Raw genomic sequence first — 8,084 nt, 5'->3', positions numbered from 1 at the left:
TAGCTGAATAACTTAAATGCCTTCTGTTTAAATGAATTAAAGTCTGTTTAAATAACTTTTTCTTGGTCTTGGATTTTGTTAAATAAATTTCTAAATAAATGCGACTTATAGTCCAGTGCGACTTATATATGTTTGTTCCTCGTCATGACGCATTTTTGGGCTGATGCGACTTATACTCCGGAGCGACTTATAGTCCGGAAAATACGGTATGTGTCTGATTGGTCCATACCCTACACTGAGGATCTGCCATCAATGTTTTGTGTAGTTTACGGCTGCTCCAATCGTTCTAATCGAGGAAAGGGTTTTAATAGAGTACCAAAGATTGTCATTCATAAAGGTGAGAAATGTAAAAAGCTCATAGAACAACACCATAAAAAGTGGATTTTTAATGTAACGTTACGTCTGCGGTTTGGGAGGAGCAGAGTATCTTAATGCCGTGTCTGCAGCGATGGTATGTTAGCAAGCCAACGAGTTTTTTTGTGTCTGTGTTAATATAGCATTAGGTTGTCGTTCAGGGGATCAGTGGGAATGGGACATTAAATGATCAAGGTAAATTAGACTCAATATGGACTATCCGCAACGGTTTCCTCCATAGACGTATTATCCATGTTTACTTCCTGCCCTCCATCTGAAATCGCCCCGCCTTCCCACGTCATCATAATCGTCATCATGATCACATGACTGAAACCCAGCTATTAGCTGAGGTGACGTGATGGCTAACAGAGAGTAGACAAATGGCTAGACAGCAGCGCAATCCACCCGTCACTCAAGTGGCCACGCCCTTGATTATGCAGCATTTTAAAGCTTAATATAATTTAAACGGATGAGTTATAAAAAAATTCACCCCCCTCACAGTTGTCATGAAGGGCAAAATTAGCTGTATAGACCAAAAGCACTTTAGACACCAGGCTGTAAACAATTTTTTTTTTTTTTGCTGTAAAGTTGGGCTTTTTAACATGGGGGAGATACAGATTTGACTCACTTTTGCTGCCAGCCTAAAGCGGCCACAGTCGATGAATTGCAGTTTAATTCACTTCCGTGTTGGTTTCAAGAGAGAGACAGGGAGGTTGCTGCTTGGTTTATTCGAACACCTTCGGTTCCACTAATGCTCACAACTCTATTTTTTTATAACAGTAAAAGCTCTTTTCATGTAATCGCGATGTTATATTGTGTCATGTTTATCAAAATAAAACTGAATAAAAAAATCAATCAGATGAAGGTCTCTCAGAAGACAAGAAGTGAAACGTTAGAAGGATGCGTCTTGATGCCTTCCGACCTTGGGTGCTTCTCATATCCCTCCTCAGCTCCTCGCTCCTCCGTCCTCCATCCTATGACCCGGAAACCGATCGAGCTCAGCCATATTGAAGGACATCTCAATTCTCTAATTGCACCGCGAGGAGTCAAGGAACGAGGAGGGAGGAGGCTTCCTGAGGAGTCGAGAGCGAGGATACACAGGTGCATCCTATGCGGAAGTGTTTTATCGACTATAAGTAACGCACTTATCAATTGTCCTCCCCCTTCACATCGATCACAAATCGTTTTAATTTATAATTTACCTTTGCAGTTTATATAATCCACACATCTCACATATTTCAACAGGGTATCTTTATTATTATTAATTATGAATTTCTTAAATAAACAAACTTCAACAACATGGGCAGATCCTTTGAGCACTACTGATGACGCTGTGAAGTGACGCTCGAGTGATCAAGTATTCCAATGTATAAAAAAGCTTTCATTCGATTCCTCTATCCTCCTTTTCTTTCCTCGCAGACTCCCCTCGCGTCCTACAGGGGGTGGAGCTGAGACGCTAGAAAAGGAAGCGAGGAAAGGAAATGAGGATGCACAAATAAGAAATGAGAAGCACCCTTTGATGTGTCCTCCGAAGGCAGCATTTATCAGTTTTCAGACACAGCCACCGTTTCGAAGCACCAGAAACACCAAGCGCCAGCGAAACCTGCTGGTCGAGACTATATACTGTCACAAGAACAGTTCAAACATGTATAACATCTTTTACAAACCAAAGCAAATTAGCCTCTGGTTTGGCCAGAAAATGAACAGCTCTTTAGTATGAGTTGCTCTGCTGGACAACTGACCTCAGATTAAAGTGTTTCAACTTTTTTCCTGCCGTCAAACGTCACTGAACACTTGCTGCGCTGTGTAGAGCCCGAAGCCATTTGTTTTGAGAATAATGGCTGGCTGATGAAGTTATTGGCTGGCTAGCCGGCTCAGCCAAAACCTAAATGGCTGCTGCAGCCGCCAAACTTTTCATAGCTGCAAATGGCTGAAGCTGCCACTTCATGTCTACAGATGTCTATGTTATACTGATTTACTAGATCTCAATATTTCCAAGCAATGCATGGCTTACACTATATTTCTACAAAATGCAATACAATGTAATAAAGAAAACACCAGATTTTACTTTCACAACGTATGTACATATTTATTTTGTAGTCTGATCGCGGAGAAGTAACGTTATGTTGATTAAGAACGCAAACTTTTGTTGAATTTATGAGAAATCTACAGACGCAAACAGACGAAGTGTAGTAAAATAAAGACCTAAATGTGTATTTCGGACTTTTTTTCACCACAAGTCTGTAAGAAGACATGGAAGACAAATATCCAAAAATCTCAAAATTGACCAGTAAAAAAAAAAACGATGTTTTTGCCGGCCGTGTCTCGCCTTAATATAAACACACACTGTTATCAGTATTATTTTGGACAAAGTTTTGCACATTTCACTTCAATGTACACTGAAGCATGCTTCGTGAATTAGCAATGTGGAAACGGTGGTTTGTTACTGCAGTAATATCACGTTCAGTGCTATAAATCTCTCCGTTCCAGAATATTTGGTTCATAACATCATATCTTTGATTCAGGTGTTTGTGCAACCGTGCCCTGAAGATTTAACAAAAGTCTGGCTAGGCCTAAGTTAAAAAAAAAAGTAAGTAGGAATTAGCAAAGTATGTGAGAAGTGAGATCAAAATTACCTTGCTTGCTTCTTTCCGCCATTTCACCTCAGTGCGAGAAAAAAATGCATCGCTTCTTCTGTACGGAAAACGAGCAATTTTAATTGGTCGTCAATTCACTGTGAGTCTGTGTATCGTAGCAACGAGCACAAGACTGTGCTGTTATGAATCCAGTGGGAAAATAGATCTCGTGTATTGTTTATATATTCGTGTAGTGTGTGTATGTCTCTATGTGATAGAATTATTATTTGATGCAAATAATTCTAGCCAGCTCAGCCAAACTTTATCAGATGGCGGCTCAATTTGGCTTACGAAATTATTGGCTGGCGGCGGCTGAAATTCTAAATGGCGCAAATGGCGGCGCCTGGCGGCGGCTTCGGGGTCTAGCGCTGTGCGCTCTTTGCAAAGGTGATGGTGGAAGGGCCGGGAAAGACCATGTCAAGATATATAGAGAAAAAATACTTATATTTTGTTTTGTTCCCTCCTAAACCAATTACGTCATTTCAGAAGACATGAATTAAACAACTGGTGTATGAATTACATTATTGCAGTGGTGTGTGATTTTTTTTGAGCGCCAATGTTTTTGTCAACATTCAATTGCATTGTATGGACTATGTTTTCAAAAATCTGTTTCACTTGGACTCGATTTCCTTTAAGACACTTAAAAAAAATGTAAATTCCATCTAGTCACGTGATTTTGAAAAGGTGAAGAGCCTGAAAAACAATCTCCCCAGTGTATTTCAGGAATGTTCACAGAGATGTCTTGTTGTTTAGTGTCATAATGTTTAGTGTCATAATTTTGTTTTAATGTTTGTGTCATAGAGTCATATCTAAGGTAGGTTTGACGTCTCATCCAAGAATCACTTGCCTCAAACATTTTTATTACCAGACAAGACTCCCAAGTTGCTCTTTGCATGAATGTTTTGTTTGCAGGAGTCACTTAGCATATTTATATGTCAATGAATGCATAAAAACGGCAAGGTTACATGTTAACTTCTTTATGATTGTTTCACCTCATATCTCTAAGCACATTGTAAGCAGACCAAATTCAACATTTTTAATCCACAAGTCTAGACTATTAAATCATGAGACATATTATACACTCGTTCCCTATCTTTTCCCTTTTTTTTATTAGAACAGGCAGTACATTTTAACAATTTGGATTGCAACAAACATTTTTTAGAACACACACACACATACAATCTATATAATCGAACAAGAATATCTTCATTTAATTAAATTGTTTTCAGTTTATTTTTTTATTTTTTTTTATTTTTTGGCTGAAACTGTGTTATTATGTACGGATAACATTGCTTTTATGATGTTTAACATTCATAATGACACTATAAGTTTGTCCTGATGTTGATTGTAGTTTGCACCGCTGTTGTCGTCTCCACAAATCCATTGACTACAGACAGATGTTTCACCTGGAATAGAAAAGATTCAGTATTGAATAAAATGTTTGTTATGCCTCCAAATGCACTGTGGAAAAATAAATGTTATCATGTTTTCAAGTAGGCTATAAATATAAATATGGGGGTCATTGGATGCTAAATTCACTTTTATATGTTGTTTGCATATTTTTTCTTTGCAAGTGTGTGGACAAGCACCATTCAGTGAAAAAATCCATTCACTCAAGCCAATACACTCTCAATAATCAAGCGGGTGTTTTACACAACCATTAAGGAATTTTACCCAAAGTATGTTACTAACTTTACATGAAGACCCTAAAGAATCATACCAACTTGTGGAAAATGGGCATCCGATGACCCCTTTAACATCCTTAGAATTGTACATGTCTTTAAAAATTACTTAGATTTTTTTTTTTCCTCAAAGAAACTTTTTCTTCATCAGATTAAAGGGCCGTTAAAATAACAGGTTTTTTGTTGTTGTTTTTGTTGTTTGTTTGTTTTTTTACCAAAAAAAAACCAAAGCTTCTAATGTTTTAGTACTTTCATTTACACAACAAAAGCGTTTTGGAGGCTGGAAATGCAAACTTTTGAAATGGGTTAATTGGCTAATTATCGAAAGTGATGCTTTCATTGACTCATTGTCCCAATGTAAACTACAAAAATTGGAATTTGTAAAACGGGGACAGCAGGCGCATTAGTCTACTGGCCTGGCATGTATAATACAGCGTTTTTAATCATTTCCAGGATCTATGTGAACAGGGATAATTTTGACAACGTGGTCATCTGTACACAAAAAAACTCAAAGGAAAAACTCTTCCGTTTTTTCAGTACATCATTGTTGTGTAAAAGAACCCTTAAATGATTAATGAAATGCAAAAATGCATTAATGCCACAGCAGACAGAGTGACTCAATGACCAAAATACATTCATAATTGCAGTATATGCCAAAGAATGCATAAAAACAGCTGTGAAAATTTTACTTAAAGATATGTTGTTTAAAATTGATTCAAGATATTTTCACTGGAAGAAAGTAAATGTATTAAATGGCATGGTAGAAAGTGTCAGTAGATTATTTTAATCCAAATGCAAGCCTGTCTGACATATTTTGCCTTCTTTTTAATAAAAATTGATAAATCTTCCACAATGGAGTAAAATAAATAAATAAAGTCCATATTTAGAAAGAAATGCATAGAGTGATTATTAAGCAATTGTTACTCACCTGTCTGAACTAATTTACTTAGAAGCCGAAGGCTTCATAATCCATGCCTCCCATATCGAAGCCTCCCATATCACAGCCTCCCATATCGAAGCCTCCCATATTGAAGTCTCCCATATCGAAGCCTCCATACAAATCCAAGCCTCCCAGACCATTTAGGCCTCCAAAGCCTTCCAGATCATTACAGCCTCCCAGATCATTACAGCCTCCCAGATCATTACAGCCTCCATTTACATCACAGCATCCAAAATTATTAAAGTCTCCAAAGCCTCCCAGACCATATGCATCAGGTAAAGTGAAGCCTCCAAAACCAGCATCACCGTTTCCAGAACCACCCGCGTTGTTAGTAAATTTAGAAACATTGACGGGTCTGCTGCGTTTTTTACCACGGTTTCTGCTTTTATAATTGCCGTTCCTGTCATTCTTAGATCCTGCTTTGCTGTTCTTAGATCCCATTGCTAGTTTGTCAGGTTTAAGTGATCGGTTTGAATCAGCAGGCTCCTAAACTTGGTGTCGTTCAGAATACGGTTTGTATTTATGGTCTTTCATGAGCTCATTGAATATGTGAAACAGGCGTTTACAGCCAATTGACTGATCTCACATGACTAAAATGTACATAAGTTGCTGCCAAACTGGTTTTACTTTCATTCTCAAGTCGAGCGCAAAATGCTCCAACCACTACCATTCTTCTATTAGACCGGGAGGATATATGTGGCATTACTGCTCAGTAAGCATGCTCAAACTGCTCGCAACCCATGCGCCCACACCACTATAAGTATCAAGCATATTTCTGTGCACCTTCTGGCTGTCGTCTCTTTGTCTCAGATTACCAAGTCTTTCAAGTCCTAGCTGTCATGGACATCATCGCCGAGAGACAGTCATCCTCATAGCCAAGCTACAGTATAGACGTCCAAGGATTTACTGCTACGTCTGCATGTTAAAACTGTTTGACTTTAAAGACATTACTAGTGTCTTAATCATCTGTATATCACTTAAGCTGATTGTTCTATGGTGGGTAAATCTTTACCCCCCATAGAACAATCAGCTTAAGTAATTATGGAGCAAGAACCCCCATAAGGAACCATACCGCCAAAGATGAATCGTGTTAAATAAACCCAAGTAACTTCCCAGCAAACACAGAACGTTCCCCTAACGTTCCCGAATGGTCCCATGAGGTTATTTTTTTGGGAACCAAACAAGAACGTTATAGGAACGTTCCATGTAGGTTATTTTTAGGTTCCATTTTTATAACGTAAGGAAAACGTTCCGGGAACGTTCCCCTAACGTTAAGGGAAAGTTCTAGGAACGTTCTGGGAACCAAAAACTAACGTTCCCAGAACGTTCCCAGAACCTAAATTTGTTTGCTGGGTTGCCAATTGTTGTCTCGTCTGAACTACTGTAAATTACTCAGTCTGTGACATATTTTATCCTCAGGAATTTGATTTACATTGACATGTCATCATTGTATTTCTCGTGTTTACTCACACAAGCGCTTCTGTACAGCAAAAACGTTGTGTCCACCAGTGTTATTTCCAGCTTATTTTTACAATTATTTTCAAAGAGAATGCAGTGGTGTGTGCTTTTTTGAGCACCAATGTTTTTGTCAACATTCATTGCATTGTATGGACTATGTTTTTAAAAATCTGTTTCACTTGGACTCGATTTCCTTTTAGACACTTAAAAAAAATATAAATTCCATCTAGTCACGTGATTTTGAAAAGGTGAAGAGCCTGAAAAACAATCTCCCCAGTGTATTTCTGGAATATTCACAGAGATGTTATATCTCCCTCCTCTTGACCTCCATGTTTATTTTTCCAGCACTGGAGAAGCTCATGTGGCTAACAGGTTTCATAAACAATATGTGAGAATTACACAAAGTTGAAAACTCATCATATAGAAAATTCAAATATGTTAGTGCCATATAAGGTAGGTTTGACGTCCCATCCAAGAAGCCACGGGCTGGTTGAAGTAGGCACGGGAGCTGCAGTTCCCTAGGCAGTCTTTATTTAAACAAACTAGATTTTAACTGACAGGATACAAAGTGAACACGAACAGGGGTGCGTTTCCCGAAAGCATCGTTAGCCAACTTTGATCGCAAGTTCCGTCGTTATCAGCACAGTTCAACGAGTCGGAGTTTCCAGAAAATATATTAGTTCTAACTGCGCATGTGCGAACGTTGACTAAACGTGACGCACGAGCGACGCACGTATACATTCTCCTCCCGATCTTCACCTCGGTCACAATCTTTTTAATTTAGTTTACCTTTGCAGTTTATATAAACCACACATCTCACATAGTTCAACATGGTAGGCTATCTTGCTTTATTATTATTCATTATGAATTTCTTAAATAAACAAACTTCAACAACATGGGCAGATCCTTTGAGCGCTGCTGATGACGCTGTGAAGTGACGCTCGAGTGATCAAGTATTCCAATGTATAAAAAAAGCTGTAATTCGATTCCTCTATCCTCCTTTTCTTTCCTCGC

General features: G+C 38.4%; 1 long non-coding RNA gene across 1 annotated transcript; it reads right to left on the bottom strand.

The window, feature by feature from the left end:
* Window positions 1–4,357: 4,357 nt before the first annotated feature.
* On the bottom strand, window positions 4,358–6,146 carry LOC143720481 (uncharacterized). The gene is made up of 3 exons (XR_013196580.1): window positions 5,804–6,146; window positions 5,601–5,767; window positions 4,358–4,396 (listed from the first exon to the last, which is right to left on the bottom strand). It is a non-coding gene; the product is annotated as an uncharacterized LOC143720481 (long non-coding RNA).
* Window positions 6,147–8,084: the final 1,938 nt, after the last annotated feature.

Source organism: Siphateles boraxobius, unplaced genomic scaffold (genome assembly GCF_051911475.1).
Source record: "Siphateles boraxobius isolate OS27281-9 unplaced genomic scaffold, OSU_SipBor_1 65, whole genome shotgun sequence".
Taxonomy (NCBI): domain Eukaryota; kingdom Metazoa; phylum Chordata; class Actinopteri; order Cypriniformes; family Leuciscidae; genus Siphateles; species Siphateles boraxobius.
This window is presented reverse-complemented; position numbering and strand designations above follow the sequence as displayed.